The sequence below is a fragment of the Ambystoma mexicanum genome, chromosome 12 (assembly GCF_040938575.1).
Source record: "Ambystoma mexicanum isolate Mex_15411 chromosome 12, UKY_AmexF1_1, whole genome shotgun sequence".
NCBI lineage: Eukaryota > Metazoa > Chordata > Amphibia > Caudata > Ambystomatidae > Ambystoma > Ambystoma mexicanum.
This window is the reverse complement of record NC_090936.1, coordinates 1,003,470,497-1,003,488,403: the sequence shown is the minus strand read 5'-3', so window position 1 is coordinate 1,003,488,403 and position 17,907 is coordinate 1,003,470,497. Positions and strand designations below refer to the sequence as shown.

At 48.3% G+C, this 17,907-nt stretch overlaps 2 non-coding genes across 2 annotated transcripts; both read right to left on the bottom strand.

Moving 5' to 3' along the window:
- Positions 1-55: 55 nt before the first annotated feature.
- Positions 56-127, bottom strand: TRNAP-UGG (transfer RNA proline (anticodon UGG)). The gene has a single exon. It is a non-coding gene; the product is annotated as a tRNA-Pro (tRNA).
- A 9,217-nt stretch (positions 128-9,344) lies between these two features.
- TRNAP-UGG (transfer RNA proline (anticodon UGG)) lies at positions 9,345-9,416 on the bottom strand. The gene has a single exon. It is a non-coding gene; the product is annotated as a tRNA-Pro (tRNA).
- Between the last annotated feature and the right edge of the window lie 8,491 nt (positions 9,417-17,907).

Sequence of the window (17,907 nt, the reverse complement as noted above, 5' to 3'; positions counted from 1 at the left end):
TGTGATTGTTGCTCAGGGTGCGAAAGGAGCGTTTAAATGTATCCAAAACAAAACGGGGCTCGTCCGGGATTTGAACCCGGGACCTCTCGCACCCAAAGCGAGAATCATACCCCTAGACCAACGAACCAGCTGTGAGCATAGCCATGAGCGAGCAGTCAGCCTTGTGGCGTGCCACATCAGCACTGCTTCCTATTTTACTGTTCATTTATGCATGATATTAAATGGGAGTTTTGTGTTGCAATCACAACTGATCGTTAATATCAGTTCACCCTCCTATTAAATTTAGAGGTGGAAAGACATTGCCCTCTTTTGTTAATTTATGTACACAGTTTTGAAAAAAAGAGGTGTCATTTTGCTGAAAGCAACTCTGACTCTGTACGATGCCCCTCCCTGCCTGATCCTCTCCATGATCTCTAGCATCTTGCACTGCGCGATTGAAACATGAATAAGAGGATACTGCTCCAGTCTGTGGAAAAGTGGATCTGAGAGTCTTATGAAATTATGCACATGTGCAGTGGCTCGTTGGTCTAGGGGTATGATTCTCGCTTAGGGTGCGAGAGGTCCCGGGTTCAAATCCCGGACGAGACTCACTTCTTTTTTGACTCTTTCCAAATACAAAATAAACACAAGATTTAAATCTTCTATCACAATAAAACAACAGCAGTTTAGGATTTGAAGCCGCAACCCTATCGCACCCAAAGCAACAATCATACCAATTGACCAAGAAGCAGACCCACATAGAGCAAGGTGCTGAGATGGGAGTGGAATCTTTCACAGCTCCAAGTCCATTGAGTGCAGCATAAGGGACTGGGGCTGCTCAGAGCATGTACACATCGCAATCCTAATGTGGTGAGCTCAATGGAATAAGGGCAGCGAGCCGGTCCTTGGAGATAGAGCTCTGATTACACATTTCTGTACATGGGCTCTTGGGTGCCAACTATTGATTTTCGCAACGGGGTCCAAAACGAAATTTTTATTCTCGCTATGACGGCACAAACTCCATCTCCAGGGCCAAAGCACACATTTTACAGCACATGTAGCAGCAGTAAATGGAAGAAAGCCATAGCATTACAGGCATGGCATGTCTAAATATAACCCCTCAGCAACAGTCGCCTAACCTGCTGAGGTGTGTCTGCAGCATTCTGCTTTAGTATTCCCTACCTCTCCCATGCCCGCAAACCGCTTAAGCCGGTCCCCCACTCACACACCTCCCCAATCAAGGCTAAGGGGACAATGATGCAGCCTTCCCTCTTTGAAATGAGCAACACTTGCTAATTTTGCAAGCTGTGTACTAAGCTTTATTAAGTCCGAGCCCAGCACGGGAGGAGCCAGAAGCCCTGCTTCGCCCAGTGATATCGAAGAGCATGTCACTGAATCTTTTATATTTCATGGTTTGTGGTTGTATAAACTCCACGGGGCAACATAATACTCCTGCCCCCCCATTGTTTGAGGAGAACAGGGGCAAGTGTGCCCTCTATCCCCATGTACTCGTTGCCTATACCTGAAGCGCCCTTAATGGTTGCCTGGTCCGTGCAAAGCAGCGTAAGCGGCAGGGGGGAATAGGTACACGGTACAAATGCCCCAGAACTTCATGCACTCTGCCTTGCCCTCCTCCCTCCTCTACCTTCGTTGAGAGTTTTCCCATTTTTAGAATACACTTTTCTTTTGCTGTCAAACGTTTTGCTAGGAATTGTCCCCAGTGTTTAGCGGCTGAACGTTGACCTCACTATATCTCCTCATTGGATAATCCTTCATTACCTCAACGGCCTTCTTCTTCGGCCTAGTACTTAAGAGGTATCAATCCGCATGACAGGGACCCTTTCCTTTTTTTTTTGTTGTTGCAGATTCCACGCTTTTCCACCAAGAGCCCAATACCCACACATGAAGGTTTTCTAGTGTGGGAATCCCCCAGATTTCCCATCTACAGGTTCATCCCCCCCTGCAGAGCCGTATAGGAATCGCATATTTAGGAATGCACAGGTTCATCCCTTGCGCAGGGCCCTATAGAAATCCCAAGGATCTCCAGTGTACAGGTTCAACATTCCCAGCTAAGCCATCTAGAAATCCCTCATATCTCGCATGTATCGTTTCCTCCCTTCTTGCAAATCTAGTATGGAAATCCCCCAAATCTCCCAATTACAGGTTCATCCCTTCCGGCAAAGCTGCATATGCATCATCCAATATATCTCACAGGAGCCGATTCACCCCTCCCCGTGGAGCCCAATAGGAATCTTGCATATAGGAATGCCCAGGTTCATCCCGTCTGTCGTGCTCAATAGGAATGCCAAGGATCTTCAGTTTAAAGGCTCACCATTCCCCTCAGAGCCCTAGAGGAATCCCCCATATCTCCTGTGTTTCGTTTCCTCCATCCCTGCAAAGGTAGCAAAGGGACCTCAGATATCTGTCATTTATCGGCTCATCTCTCCACACAGAACTGTATAGGAATCCCATTGATCACCATGTGCAGGGTTATCCCTCCCTGCGAAGCCATATAGGCCTCATCCCATATATCTCCCAGGAACAGGTTAATCCCTTCCCGATGAGCCAATATACAAACCCCATAAATCTTCCCTGTGCAGGTTCATCCCTCTCCGCAGAGCCCTTTAAGAATCCCCCACATCTACTATATATCATTTCCCCCCACCCCCATGAGAATCCCACAGATCTCCCATGTATATGTTCATTCTTCTAGAGATCTCCCGTTTATAAGTTCATCCCTCAATTTAGAGCTGAATGGAATTTGCACACATTAGCATGTACATCCCTCCCCGTGCATCCCTACAGAAATCCCTCACATCTATGTGTCTGCTCATCCCTCCGAGCACAGCCGTATAGGAATAGCACACATAGGATTGAACATATTCCTCACTTCCCACTGAGCCCTACATGGATCTCACAGATCCCCAATGTTCATCCTTCCCAGCAGAGACCTTTAGGAATATAACAGATCCCCCATGTACAGGTTCACCCCTCCCCGCTCAGCTGCATAGGAATCCCTTGGGTCTCCCATTTTCAGGCTTCCCTGAAGAGCCCTATAGGAATATGCCAGATCTCCCATGTAAAGGTCCATCCCTCCCCACCCAGCTGTGAAGGGATCCCTTGGATCTCCCATATTCATCCTTCCCTGAAGAGCCCTATAGGAATATACCAGATCTCCCCTGTAAAGGTCCATCCCTCCCCACCCAGCTGTGAAGGGATCCCTTGGATCTCCCATATTCATCCTTCCCTGAAGAGGAATATACAGATCTCTCATGTGCATGTCCATCCCTCCCCGCCCACCTGCATAGGAATCCCTTGGATCGCCCATATTCATCCTTCCCTGAAGAGCCCTATAGGAATATATAGATCTCCCATGTACAGGCCCACCCCTCCCCACCCAGCTGCTTAGGAATCCCTTTGATCTCCCATATTCATCCTTCCCTGAAGAGCCCTATAGGAATATACCAGATCTCCCATGTACAGGTTCATCCCTCCATGCCCAGCTGTATCGGAATCCCACGGATCACCCACGTCCATCCTTCCCTGCAGAATAGGAATATAACACATCTCCCATGTACAGGTCCATCCCTCCCTGCCCACCCGTGTAGGAATCCCTTGGCGCTCCCATATTCATCCTTCCCTGAAGAATCCCATAGGAATATTTCACATCTCCCATGTACAGGTCCATCCCTCCCTGCCCACCCGTATATGAATCCCACGGATCACCCATGTCCATCCTTCCCTGCAGACCCCTATATGAATATAACAGATCTCTCATGTACAGGTCCAACTCTCCCTGCCAAGTGGATAGGAATACCTTGGATCTCCCATGTTCATCCCTCCCTGCAGAGCCCTTTAGGAATATAAGATCTCCAATGTACAGGTTCGTCCCTCCCTTCCCAGCTGTATCGGAATCCCACGGATCACCCATGTCCATCCTTCCCTGCAGAGCCCAATAGGAAAATAGCAGATCTCCCATGTACAGGTACATCCCAGCCCACCGAGCTGTATAGGAAACCCACAGATCTCCCACGTTCATCCTTCTCCACTGAGCACTATATGAACATAAGATCTCTTATCCCTGCCCGCCCAGCTGTATAAGAATCCCTTGTCTCTCCCATATTCATCCTTCCCTGAAGAATCCCATAGGACTATACCAGATCTCCAATGTACAGGTCCACCCCTCCCCGCCCAGCTGTATAGGAATCCCTTGGATCTCTCGTGTAGTGGTTCATCCCTCCGCACTGAGCTATATAGGAATCCCTTGGAGCAGGTTTATCCCTCCTCCCGTTCTTGGATCCGTATTTTTTCACCTGCACACAATGGGTCAGAATCACACACAGGTGAATTCCTCCCCTCCCAAATGAGGCACTCACAGACCTCGAGGGCTTGGAACAACGATTACATAATTTGTTTGCATGCCCCTGTCCAACCAAGACTGCGTGTGATCTTTGGAGTGGCTTAATCCTGCAAGCCCCACGTCTTTAGACCACTCACACGCTCTTCTTCTTGTTTTTGATATGACGCCTTTTCAGTGTATCTTTCTCGCGTGTGTTTTTTACTGCCCTTCCTCTATTGATGTGAAAAAAATATGAGCGCTTTTCAGTCGATCCTTCCTGCAGTTGGGTGATAGTTTGCCACTGCTCATAGATGGCTTCTTGGTCTTGGGTTGTGATTGTTGCTCAGGGTGCGAAAGGAGCGTTTAAATGTATCCAAAACAAAACGGGGCTCGTCCGGGATTTGAACCCGGGAAAGCGAGAATCATACCCCTAGACCAACGAGCCAGCTGTGAGCAGAGCCATGAGCGAGCAGTCAGCCTTGTGGCTTGCCACATCAGCACTGCTTCCTATTTTACTGTTCATTTATGCATGATATTAAATGGGAGTTTTGTGTTGCAATCACAACTGATCGTTAATATCAGTTCACCCTCCTATTAAATTTAGAGGTGGAAAGACATTGCCCGTTTTGTTAATTTATGTACACAGTTTTGAAAAAAAGAGGTGTCATTTTGCTGAAAGCAACTCTGACTCTGTACGATGCCCCTCCCTGCCTGATCCTCTCCATGATCTCTAGCATCTTGCACTGCGCGATTGAAACATGAATAAGAGGATACTGCTCCAGTCTGTGGAAAAGTGGATCTGAGAGTCTTATGAAATTATGCACAGCAGCTGCGCAGTGGCTCGTTGGTCTAGGGGTATGATTCTCGCTTAGGGTGCGAGAGGTCCCGGGTTCAAATCCCGGACGAGCCCTCACTTCTTTTTTGACTCTTTCCAAATACGAAATAAACACAAGATTTAAATCTTCTATCACAATAAAACAACAGCAGTTTAGGATTTGAAGCCGCAACCCTATCGCACCCAAAGCAACAATCATACCAATTGACCAAGAAGCAGACCCACATAGAGCAAGGTGCTGAGATGGGAGTGGAATCTTTCACAGCTCCAAGTCCATTGAGTGCAGCATAAGGGACTGGGTCTGCTCAGAGCATTTACACATCGCAATCCTAATGTGGTGAGCTCAATGGAATAAGGGCAGCGAGCCGGTCCTTGGAGATAGAGCTCTGATTACACATTTCTTTACATGGGCTCTTGGGTGCCAACTATTGATTTTCGCAACGGGGTCCAAAACGAAATTTTTATTTTCGCTATGACGGCACAAATTCCATCTCCAGGGCCAAAGCACACATTTTACAGCACATGTAGCAGCAGTAAATGGAAGAAAGCCATAGCATTACAGGCATGGCATGTCTAAATATAACCCCTCAGCAACAGTCGCCTAACCTGCTGAGGTGTGTCTGCAGCATTCTGCTTTAGTATTCCCTACCTCTCCCATGCCCGCAAACCGCTTAAGCCGGTCCCCCACTCACACACCTCCCCAATCAAGGCTAAGGGGACAATGATGCAGCCTTCCCCCTTTGAAATGAGCAACACTTGCTAATTTTGCAAGCTGTGTACTAAGCTTTATTAAGTCCGAGCCCAGCACGGGAGGAGCCAGAAGCCCTGCTTCGCCCAGTGATATCGAAGAGCATGTCACTGAATCTTTTATATTTCATGGTTTGTGGTTGTAGAAACTCCACGGGGCAACATAATACTCCTGCCCCCCCATTGTTTGAGGAGAACAGGGGCAAGTGTGCCCTCTATCCCCATGTACTCGTTGCCTATACCTGAAGCGCCCTTAATGGTTGCCTGGTCCGTGCAAAGCAGCGTAAGCGGCAGGGGGGAATAGGTACACGGTACAAATGCCCCAGAACTTCATGCACTCTGCCTTGCCCTCCACCCTCCTCTACCTTCGTTGAGAGTTTTCCCATTTTTAGAATACACTTTTCTTTTGCTGTCAAACGTTTTGCTAGGAATTGTCCCCAGTGTTTAGCGGCTGAACGTTGACCTCACTATATCTCCTCATTGGATAATCCTTCATTACCTCAACGGCCTTCTTCTTCGGCCTAGTACTTAAGAGGTATCAATCCGCATGACAGGGACCCTTTCCTTTTTTTTTTGTTGTGGCAGATTCCACGCTTTTCCACCAAGAGCCCAATACCCACAGATGAAGGTTTTCTAGTGTGGGAATCCCCCAGATTTCCCATCTACAGGTTCATCCCCCCCTGCAGAGCCGTATAGGAATCGCATATTTAGGAATGCACAGGTTCATCCCTTGCGCAGGGCCCTATAGAAATCCCAAGGATCTCCAGTGTACAGGTTCAACATTCCCAGCTAAGCCATCTAGAAATCCCTCATATCTCGCATGTATCGTTTCCTCCCTTCTTGCAAATCTAGTATGGAAATCCCCCAAATCTCCCAATTACAGGTTCATCCCTTCCGGCAAAGCTGCATATGCATCATCCAATATATCTCACAGGAGCCGATTCACCCCTCCCCGTGGAGCCCAATAGGAATCTTGCATATAGGAATGCCCAGGTTCATCCCGTCCGTCGTGCTCAATAGGAATGCCAAGGATCTTCAGTTTAAAGGCTCACCATTCCCCTCAGAGCCCTAGAGGAATCCCCCATATCTCCTGTGTTTCGTTTCCTCCATCCCTGCAAAGGTAGCAAAGGGACCTCAGATATCTGTCATTTATCGGCTCATCTCTCCACGCAGAACTGTATAGGAATCCCATTGATCACCATGTGCAGGGTTATCCCTCCCTGCGAAGCCATATAGGCCTCATCCCATATATCTCCCAGGAACAGGTTAATCCCTTCCCGATGAGCCAATATACAAACCCCATAAATCTTCCCTGTGCAGGTTCATCCCTCTCCGCAGAGCCCTTTAAGAATCCCCCACATCTACTATATATCATTTCCCCCCACCCCCATGAGAATCCCACAGATCTCCCATGTATATGTTCATTCTTCTAGAGATCTCCCGTTTATAAGTTCATCCCTCAATTTAGAGCTGAATGGAATTTGCACACATTAGCATGTACATCCCTCCCCGTGCATCCCTACAGAAATCCCTCACATCTATGTGTCTGCTCATCCCTCCGAGCACAGCCGTATAGGAATAGCACACATAGGATTGAACATATTCCTCACTTCCCACTGAGCCCTACATGGATCTCACAGATCCCCAATGTTCATCCTTCCCAGCAGAGACCTTTAGGAATATAACAGATCCCCCATGTACAGGTTCACCCCTCCCCGCTCAGCTGCATAGGAATCCCTTGGGTCTCCCATTTTCAGGCTTCCCTGAAGAGCCCTATAGGAATATGCCAGATCTCCCATGTAAAGGTCCATCCCTCCCCACCCAGCTGTGAAGGGATCCCTTGGATCTCCCATATTCATCCTTCCCTGAAGAGCCCTATAGGAATATACCAGATCTCCCCTGTAAAGGTCCATCCCTCCCCACCCAGCTGTGAAGGGATCCCTTGGATCTCCCATATTCATCCTTCCCTGAAGAGGAATATACAGATCTCTCATGTGCATGTCCATCCCTCCCCGCCCACCTGCATAGGAATCCCTTGGATCGCCCATATTCATCCTTCCCTGAAGAGCCCTATAGGAATATATAGATCTCCCATGTACAGGCCCACCCCTCCCCACCCAGCTGCTTAGGAATCCCTTTGATCTCCCATATTCATCCTTCCCTGAAGAGCCCTATAGGAATATACCAGATCTCCCATGTACAGGTTCATCCCTCCATGCCCAGCTGTATCGGAATCCCACGGATCACCCACGTCCATCCTTCCCTGCAGAATAGGAATATAACACATCTCCCATGTACAGGTCCATCCCTCCCTGCCCACCCGTGTAGGAATCCCTTGGCGCTCCCATATTCATCCTTCCCTGAAGAATCCCATAGGAATATTTCACATCTCCCATGTACAGGTCCATCCCTCCCTGCCCACCCGTATATGAATCCCACGGATCACCCATGTCCATCCTTCCCTGCAGACCCCTATATGAATATAACAGATCTCTCATGTACAGGTCCAACTCTCCCTGCCAAGTGGATAGGAATACCTTGGATCTCCCATGTTCATCCTCCCTGCAGAGCCCTATAGGAATATAAGATCTCCAATGTACAGGTTCGTCCCTCCCTTCCCAGCTGTATCGGAATCCCACAGATCACCCATGTCCATCCTTCCCTGCAGAGCCCAATAGGAAAATAGCAGATCTCCCATGTACAGGTACATCCCAGCCCACCGAGCTGTATAGGAAACCCACAGATCTCCCACGTTCATCCTTCTCCACTGAGCACTATATGAACATAAGATCTCTTATCCCTGCCCGCCCAGCTGTATAAGAATCCCTTGTCTCTCCCATATTCATCCTTCCCTGAAGAATCCCATAGGACTATACCAGATCTCCAATGTACAGGTCCACCCCTCCCCGCCCAGCTGTATAGGAATCCCTTGGATCTCTCGTGTAGTGGTTCATCCCTCCGCACTGAGCTATATAGGAATCCCTTGGAGCAGGTTTATCCCTCCTCCCGTTCTTGGATCCGTATTTTTTCACCTGCACACAATGGGTCAGAATCACACACAGGTGAATTCCTCCCCTCCCAAATGAGGCACTCACAGACCTCGAGGGCTTGGAACAACTATTACATAATTTGTTTGCATGCCCCTGTCCAACCAAGACTGCGTGTGATCTTTGGAGTGGCTTAATCCTGCAAGCCCCACGTCTTTAGACCACTCACACGCTCTTCTTCTCGTTTTTGATATGACGCCTTTTCAGTGTATCTTTCTCGCGTGTGTTTTTTACTGCCCTTCCTCTATTGATGTGAAAAAAATATGAGCGCTTTTCAGTCGATCCTTCCTGCAGTTGGGTGATAGTTTGCCACTGCTCATAGATGGCTTCTTGGTCTTGGGTTGTGATTGTTGCTCAGGGTGCGAAAGGAGCGTTTAAATGTATCCAAAACAAAACGGGGCTCGTCCGGGATTTGAACCCGGGACCTCTCGCACCCAAAGCGAGAATCATACCCCTAGACCAACGAGCCAGCTGTGAGCATAGCCATGAGCGAGCAGTCAGCCTTGTGGCGTGCCACATCAGCACTGCTTCCTATTTTACTGTTCATTTATGCATGATATTAAATGGGAGTTTTGTGTTGCAATCACAACTGATCGTTAATATCAGTTCACCCTCCTATTAAATTTAGAGGTGGAAAGACATTGCCCGTTTTGTTAATTTATGTACACAGTTTTGAAAAAAAGAGGTGTCATTTTGCTGAAAGCAACTCTGACTCTGTACGATGCCCCTCCCTGCCTGATCCTCTCCATGATCTCTAGCATCTTGCACTGCGCGATTGAAACATGAATAAGAGGATACTGCTCCAGTCTGTGGAAAAGTGGATCTGAGAGTCTTATGAAATTATGCACAGCAGCTGTGCAGTGGCTCGTTGGTCTAGGGGTATGATTCTCGCTTAGGGTGCGAGAGGTCCCGGGTTCAAATCCCGGACGAGCCCTCACTTCTTTTTTGACTCTTTCCAAATACAAAATAAACACAAGATTTAAATCTTCTATCACAATAAAACAACAGCAGTTTAGGATTTGAAGCCGCAACCCTATCGCACCCAAAGCAACAATCATACCAATTGACCAAGAAGCAGACCCACATAGAGCAAGGTGCTGAGATGGGAGTGGAATCTTTCACAGCTCCAAGTCCATTGAGTGCAGCATAAGGGACTGGGGCTGCTCAGAGCATGTACACATCGCAATCCTAATGTGGTGAGCTCAATGGAATAAGGGCAGCGAGCCGGTCCTTGGAGATAGAGCTCTGATTACACATTTCTGTACATGGGCTCTTGGGTGCCAACTATTGATTTTCGCAACGGGGTCCAAAACGAAATTTTTATTTTCGCTATGACGGCACAAACTCCATCTCCAGGGCCAAAGCACACATTTTACAGCACATGTAGCAGCAGTAAATGGAAGAAAGCCACAGCATTACAGGCATGGCATGTCTAAATATAACCCCTCAGCAACAGTCGCCTAACCTGCTGAGGTGTGTCTGCAGCATTCTGCTTTAGTATTCCCTACCTCTCCCATGCCCGCAAACCGCTTAAGCCGGTCCCCCACTCACACACCTCCCCAATCAAGGCTAAGGGGACAATGATGCAGCCTTCCCTCTTTGAAATGAGCAACACTTGCTAATTTTGCAAGCTGTGTACTAAGCTTTATTAAGTCCGAGCCCAGCACGGGAGGAGCCAGAAGCCCTGCTTCGCCCAGTGATATCGAAGAGCATGTCACTGAATCTTTTATATTTCATGGTTTGTGGTTGTATAAACTCCACGGGGCAACATAATACTCCTGCCCCCCCATTGTTTGAGGAGAACAGGGGCAAGTGTGCCCTCTATCCCCATGTACTCGTTGCCTATACCTGAAGCGCCCTTAATGGTTGCCTGGTCCGTGCAAAGCAGCGTAAGCGGCAGGGGGGAATAGGTACACGGTACAAATGCCCCAGAACTTCATGCACTCTGCCTTGCCCTCCTCCCTCCTCTACCTTCGTTGAGAGTTTTCCCATTTTTAGAATACACTTTTCTTTTGCTGTCAAACGTTTTGCTAGGAATTGTCCCCAGTGTTTAGCGGCTGAACGTTGACCTCACTATATCTCCTCATTGGATAATCCTTCATTACCTCAACGGCCTTCTTCTTCGGCCTAGTACTTAAGAGGTATCAATCCGCATGACAGGGACCCTTTCCTTTTTTTTTTGTTGTTGCAGATTCCACGCTTTTCCACCAAGAGCCCAATACCCACACATGAAGGTTTTCTAGTGTGGGAATCCCCCAGATTTCCCATCTACAGGTTCATCCCCCCCTGCAGAGCCGTATAGGAATCGCATATTTAGGAATGCACAGGTTCATCCCTTGCGCAGGGCCCTATAGAAATCCCAAGGATCTCCAGTGTACAGGTTCAACATTCCCAGCTAAGCCATCTAGAAATCCCTCATATCTCGCATGTATCGTTTCCTCCCTTCTTGCAAATCTAGTATGGAAATCCCCCAAATCTCCCAATTACAGGTTCATCCCTTCCGGCAAAGCTGCATATGCATCATCCAATATATCTCACAGGAGCCGATTCACCCCTCCCCGTGGAGCCCAATAGGAATCTTGCATATAGGAATGCCCAGGTTCATCCCGTCCGTCGTGCTCAATAGGAATGCCAAGGATCTTCAGTTTAAAGGCTCACCATTCCCCTCAGAGCCCTAGAGGAATCCCCCATATCTCCTGTGTTTCGTTTCCTCCATCCCTGCAAAGGTAGCAAAGGGACCTCAGATATCTGTCATTTATCGGCTCATCTCTCCACACAGAACTGTATAGGAATCCCATTGATCACCATGTGCAGGGTTATCCCTCCCTGCGAAGCCATATAGGCCTCATCCCATATATCTCCCAGGAACAGGTTAATCCCTTCCCGATGAGCCAATATACAAACCCCATAAATCTTCCCTGTGCAGGTTCATCCCTCTCCGCAGAGCCCTTTAAGAATCCCCCACATCTACTATATATCATTTCCCCCCACCCCCATGAGAATCCCACAGATCTCCCATGTATATGTTCATTCTTCTAGAGATCTCCCGTTTATAAGTTCATCCCTCAATTTAGAGCTGAATGGAATTTGCACACATTAGCATGTACATCCCTCCCCGTGCATCCCTACAGAAATCCCTCACATCTATGTGTCTGCTCATCCCTCCGAGCACAGCCGTATAGGAATAGCACACATAGGATTGAACATATTCCTCACTTCCCACTGAGCCCTACATGGATCTCACAGATCCCCAATGTTCATCCTTCCCAGCAGAGACCTTTAGGAATATAACAGATCCCCCATGTACAGGTTCACCCCTCCCCGCTCAGCTGCATAGGAATCCCTTGGGTCTCCCATTTTCAGGCTTCCCTGAAGAGCCCTAAAGGAATATGCCAGATCTCCCATGTAAAGGTCCATCCCTCCCCACCCAGCTGTGAAGGGATCCCTTGGATCTCCCATATTCATCCTTCCCTGAAGAGCCCTATAGGAATATACCAGATCTCCCCTGTAAAGGTCCATCCCTCCCCACCCAGCTGTGAAGGGATCCCTTGGATCTCCCATATTCATCCTTCCCTGAAGAGGAATATACAGAGCTCTCATGTGCATGTCCATCCCTCCCCGCCCACCTGCATAGGAATCCCTTGGATCGCCCATATTCATCCTTCCCTGAAGAGCCCTATAGGAATATATAGATCTCCCATGTACAGGCCCACCCCTCCCCACCCAGCTGCTTAGGAATCCCTTTGATCTCCCATATTCATCCTTCCCTGAAGAGCCCTATAGGAATATACCAGATCTCCCATGTACAGGTTCATCCCTCCATGCCCAGCTGTATCGGAATCCCACGGATCACCCACGTCCATCCTTCCCTGCAGAATAGGAATATAACACATCTCCCATGTACAGGTCCATCCCTCCCTGCCCACCCGTGTAGGAATCCCTTGGCGCTCCCATATTCATCCTTCCCTGAAGAATCCCATAGGAATATTTCACATCTCCCATGTACAGGTCCATCCCTCCCTGCCCACCCGTATATGAATCCCACGGATCACCCATGTCCATCCTTCCCTGCAGACCCCTATATGAATATAACAGATCTCTCATGTACAGGTCCAACTCTCCCTGCCAAGTGGATAGGAATACCTTGGATCTCCCATGTTCATCCCTCCCTGCAGAGCCCTTTAGGAATATAAGATCTCCAATGTACAGGTTCGTCCCTCCCTTCCCAGCTGTATCGGAATCCCACGGATCACCCATGTCCATCCTTCCCTGCAGAGCCCAATAGGAAAATAGCAGATCTCCCATGTACAGGTACATCCCAGCCCACCGAGCTGTATAGGAAACCCACAGATCTCCCACGTTCATCCTTCTCCACTGAGCACTATATGAACATAAGATCTCTTATCCCTGCCCGCCCAGCTGTATAAGAATCCCTTGTCTCTCCCATATTCATCCTTCCCTGAAGAATCCCATAGGACTATACCAGATCTCCAATGTACAGGTCCACCCCTCCCCGCCCAGCTGTATAGGAATCCCTTGGATCTCTCGTGTAGTGGTTCATCCCTCCGCACTGAGCTATATAGGAATCCCTTGGAGCAGGTTTATCCCTCCTCCCGTTCTTGGATCCGTATTTTTTCACCTGCACACAATGGGTCAGAATCACACACAGGTGAATTCCTCCCCTCCCAAATGAGGCACTCACAGACCTCGAGGGCTTGGAACAACGATTACATAATTTGTTTGCATGCCCCTGTCCAACCAAGACTGCGTGTGATCTTTGGAGTGGCTTAATCCTGCAAGCCCCACGTCTTTAGACCACTCACACGCTCTTCTTCTTGTTTTTGATATGACGCCTTTTCAGTGTATCTTTCTCGCGTGTGTTTTTTACTGCCCTTCCTCTATTGATGTGAAAAAAATATGAGCGCTTTTCAGTCGATCCTTCCTGCAGTTGGGTGATAGTTTGCCACTGCTCATAGATGGCTTCTTGGTCTTGGGTTGTGATTGTTGCTCAGGGTGCGAAAGGAGCGTTTAAATGTATCCAAAACAAAACGGGGCTCGTCCGGGATTTGAACCCGGGAAAGCGAGAATCATACCCCTAGACCAACGAGCCAGCTGTGAGCAGAGCCATGAGCGAGCAGTCAGCCTTGTGGCTTGCCACATCAGCACTGCTTCCTATTTTACTGTTCATTTATGCATGATATTAAATGGGAGTTTTGTGTTGCAATCACAACTGATCGTTAATATCAGTTCACCCTCCTATTAAATTTAGAGGTGGAAAGACATTGCCCGTTTTGTTAATTTATGTACACAGTTTTGAAAAAAAGAGGTGTCATTTTGCTGAAAGCAACTCTGACTCTGTACGATGCCCCTCCCTGCCTGATCCTCTCCATGATCTCTAGCATCTTGCACTGCGCGATTGAAACATGAATAAGAGGATACTGCTCCAGTCTGTGGAAAAGTGGATCTGAGAGTCTTATGAAATTATGCACAGCAGCTGCGCAGTGGCTCGTTGGTCTAGGGGTATGATTCTCGCTTAGGGTGCGAGAGGTTCTTTTTTGACTCTTTCCAAATACGAAATAAACACAAGATTTAAATCTTCTATCACAATAAAACAACAGCAGTTTAGGATTTGAAGCCGCAACCCTATCGCACCCAAAGCAACAATCATACCAATTGACCAAGAAGCAGACCCACATAGAGCAAGGTGCTGAGATGGGAGTGGAATCTTTCACAGCTCCAAGTCCATTGAGTGCAGCATAAGGGACTGGGGCTGGGGCTGCTCAGAGCATGTACACATCGCAATCCTAATGTGGTGAGCTCAATGGAATAAGGGCAGCGAGCCGGTCCTTGGAGATAGAGCTCTGATTACACATTTCTGTACATGGGCTCTTGGGTGCCAACTATTGATTTTCGCAATGGGGTCCAAAACGAAATTTTTATTTTCGCTATGACGGCACAAATTCCATCTCCAGGGCCAAATTACACATTTTACAGCACATGTAGCAGCAGTAAATGGAAGAAAGCCATAGCATTACAGGCATGGCATGTCTAAATATAACCCCTCAGCAACAGTCGCCTAACCTGCTGAGGTGTGTCTGCAGCATTCTGCTTTAGTATTCCCTACCTCTCCCATGCCCGCAAACCGCTTAAGCCGGTCCCCCACTCACACTCCTCCCCAATCAAGGCTAAGGGGACAATGATGCAGCCTTCCCTCTTTGAAATGAGCAACACTTGCTAATTTTGCAAGCTGTGTACTAAGCTTTATTAAGTCCGAGCCCAGCACCGGAGGAGCCAGAAGCCCTGCTTCGCCCAGTGATATCGAAGAGCATGTCACTGAATCTTTTATATTTCATGGTTTGTGGTTGTAGAAACTCCACGGGGCAACATAATACTCCTGCCCCCCCATTGTTTGAGGAGAACAGGGGCAAGTGTGCCCTCTATCCCCATGTACTCGTTGCCTATACCTGAAGCGCCCTTAATGGTTGCCTGGTCCGTGCAAAGCAGCGTAAGTGGCAGGGGGGAATAGGTACACGGTACAAATGCCCCAGAACTTCATGCACTCTGCCTTGCCCTCCTTCCTCCTCTACCTTCGTTGAGAGTTTTCCCATTTTTAGAATACACTTTTCTTTTGCTGTCAAACGTTTTGCTAGGAATTGTCCCCAGTGTTTAGCGGCTGAACGTTGACCTCACTATATCTCCTCATTGGATAATCCTTCATTACCTCAACGGCCTTCTTCTTCGGCCTAGTACTTAAGAGGTATCAATCCGCATGACAGGGACCCTTTCCTTTTTTTTTTTGTTGTTGCAGATTCCACGCTTTTCCACCAAGAGCCCAATACCCACAGATGAAGGTTTTCTAGTGTGGGAATCCCCCAGATTTCCCATCTACAGGTTCATCCCCCCCTGCAGAGCCGTATAGGAATCGCATATTTAGGAATGCACAGGTTCATCCCTTGCGCAGGGCCCTATAGAAATCCCAAGGATCTCCAGTGTACAGGTTCAACATTCCCAGCTAAGCCATCTAGAAATCCCTCATATCTCGCATGTATCGTTTCCTCCCTTCTTGCAAATCTAGTATGGAAATCCCCCAAATATCCCAATTACAGGTTCATCCCTTCCGGCAAAGCTGCATATGCATCATCCAATATATCTCACAGGAGCCGATTCACCCCTCCCCGTGGAGCCCAATAGGAATCTTGCATATAGGAATGCCCAGGTTCATCCCGTCCGTCGTGCTCAATAGGAATGCCAAGGATCTTCAGTTTAAAGGCTCACCATTCCCCTCAGAGCCCTAGAGGAATCCCCCATATCTCCTGTGTTTCGTTTCCTCCATCCCTGCAAAGGTAGCAAAGGGACCTCAGATATCTGTCATTTATCGGCTCATCTCTCCACACAGAACTGTATAGGAATCCCATTGATCACCATGTGCAGGGTTATCCCTCCCTGCGAAGCCATATAGGCCTCATCCCATATATCTCCCAGGAACAGGTTAATCCCTTCCCGATGAGCCAATATACAAACCCCATAAATCTTCCCTGTGCAGGTTCATCCCTCTCCGCAGAGCCCTTTAAGAATCCCCCACATCTACTATATATCATTTCCCCCCACCCCCATGAGAATCCCACAGATCTCCCATGTATATGTTCATTCTTCTAGAGATCTCCCGTTTATAAGTTCATCCCTCAATTTAGAGCTGAATGGAATTTGCACACATTAGCATGTACATCCCTCCCCGTGCATCCCTACAGAAATCCCTCACATCTATGTGTCTGCTCATCCCTCCGAGCACAGCCGTATAGGAATAGCACACATAGGATTGAACATATTCCTCACTTCCCACTGAGCCCTACATGGATCTCACAGATCCCCAATGTTCATCCTTCCCAGCAGAGACCTTTAGGAATATAACAGATCCCCCATGTACAGGTTCACCCCTCCCCGCTCAGCTGCATAGGAATCCCTTGGGTCTCCCATTTTCAGGCTTCCCTGAAGAGCCCTATAGGAATATGCCAGATCTCCCATGTAAAGGTCCATCCCTCCCCACCCAGCTGTGAAGGGATCCCTTGGATCTCCCATATTCATCCTTCCCTGAAGAGCGCTCTAGGAATATACCAGATCTCCCCTGTAAAGGTCCATCCCTCCCCACCCAGCTGTGAAGGGATCCCTTGGATCTCCCATATTCATCCTTCCCTGAAGAGGAATATACAGATCTCTCATGTGCATGTCCATCCCTCACCGCCCAGCTGCATAGGAATCCCTTGGATCGCCCATATTCATCCTTCCCTGAAGAGCCCTATAGGAATATATAGATCTCCCATGTACAGGCCCACCCCTCCCCACCCAGCTGCTTAGGAATCCCTTTGATCTCCCATATTCATCCTTCCCTGAAGAGCCCTATAGGAATATACCAGATCTCCCATGTACAGGTTCATCCCTCCATGCCCAGCTGTATCGGAATCCCACGGATCACCCACGTCCATCCTTCCCTGCAGAATAGGAATATAACACATCTCCCATGTACAGGTCCATCCCTCCCTGCCCACCCGTGTAGGAATCCCTTGGCGCTCCCATATTCATCCTTCCCTGAAGAATCCCATAGGAATATTTCACATCTCCCATGTACAGGTCCATCCCTCCCTGCCCACCCGTATATGAATCCCACGGATTACCCATGTCCATCCTTCCCTGCAGACCCCTATATGAATATAACAGATCTCTCATGTACAGGTCCAACTCTCCCTGCCAAGTGGATAGGAATACCTTGGATCTCCCATGTTCATCCCTCCCTGCAGAGCCCTATAGGAATATAAGATCTCCAATGTACAGGTTCGTCCCTCCCTTCCCAGCTGTATCGGAATCCCACGGATCACCCATATCCATCCTTCCCTGCAGAGCCCAATAGGAAAATAGCAGATCTCCCATGTACAGGTACATCCCAGCCCACCGAGCTGTATAGGAAA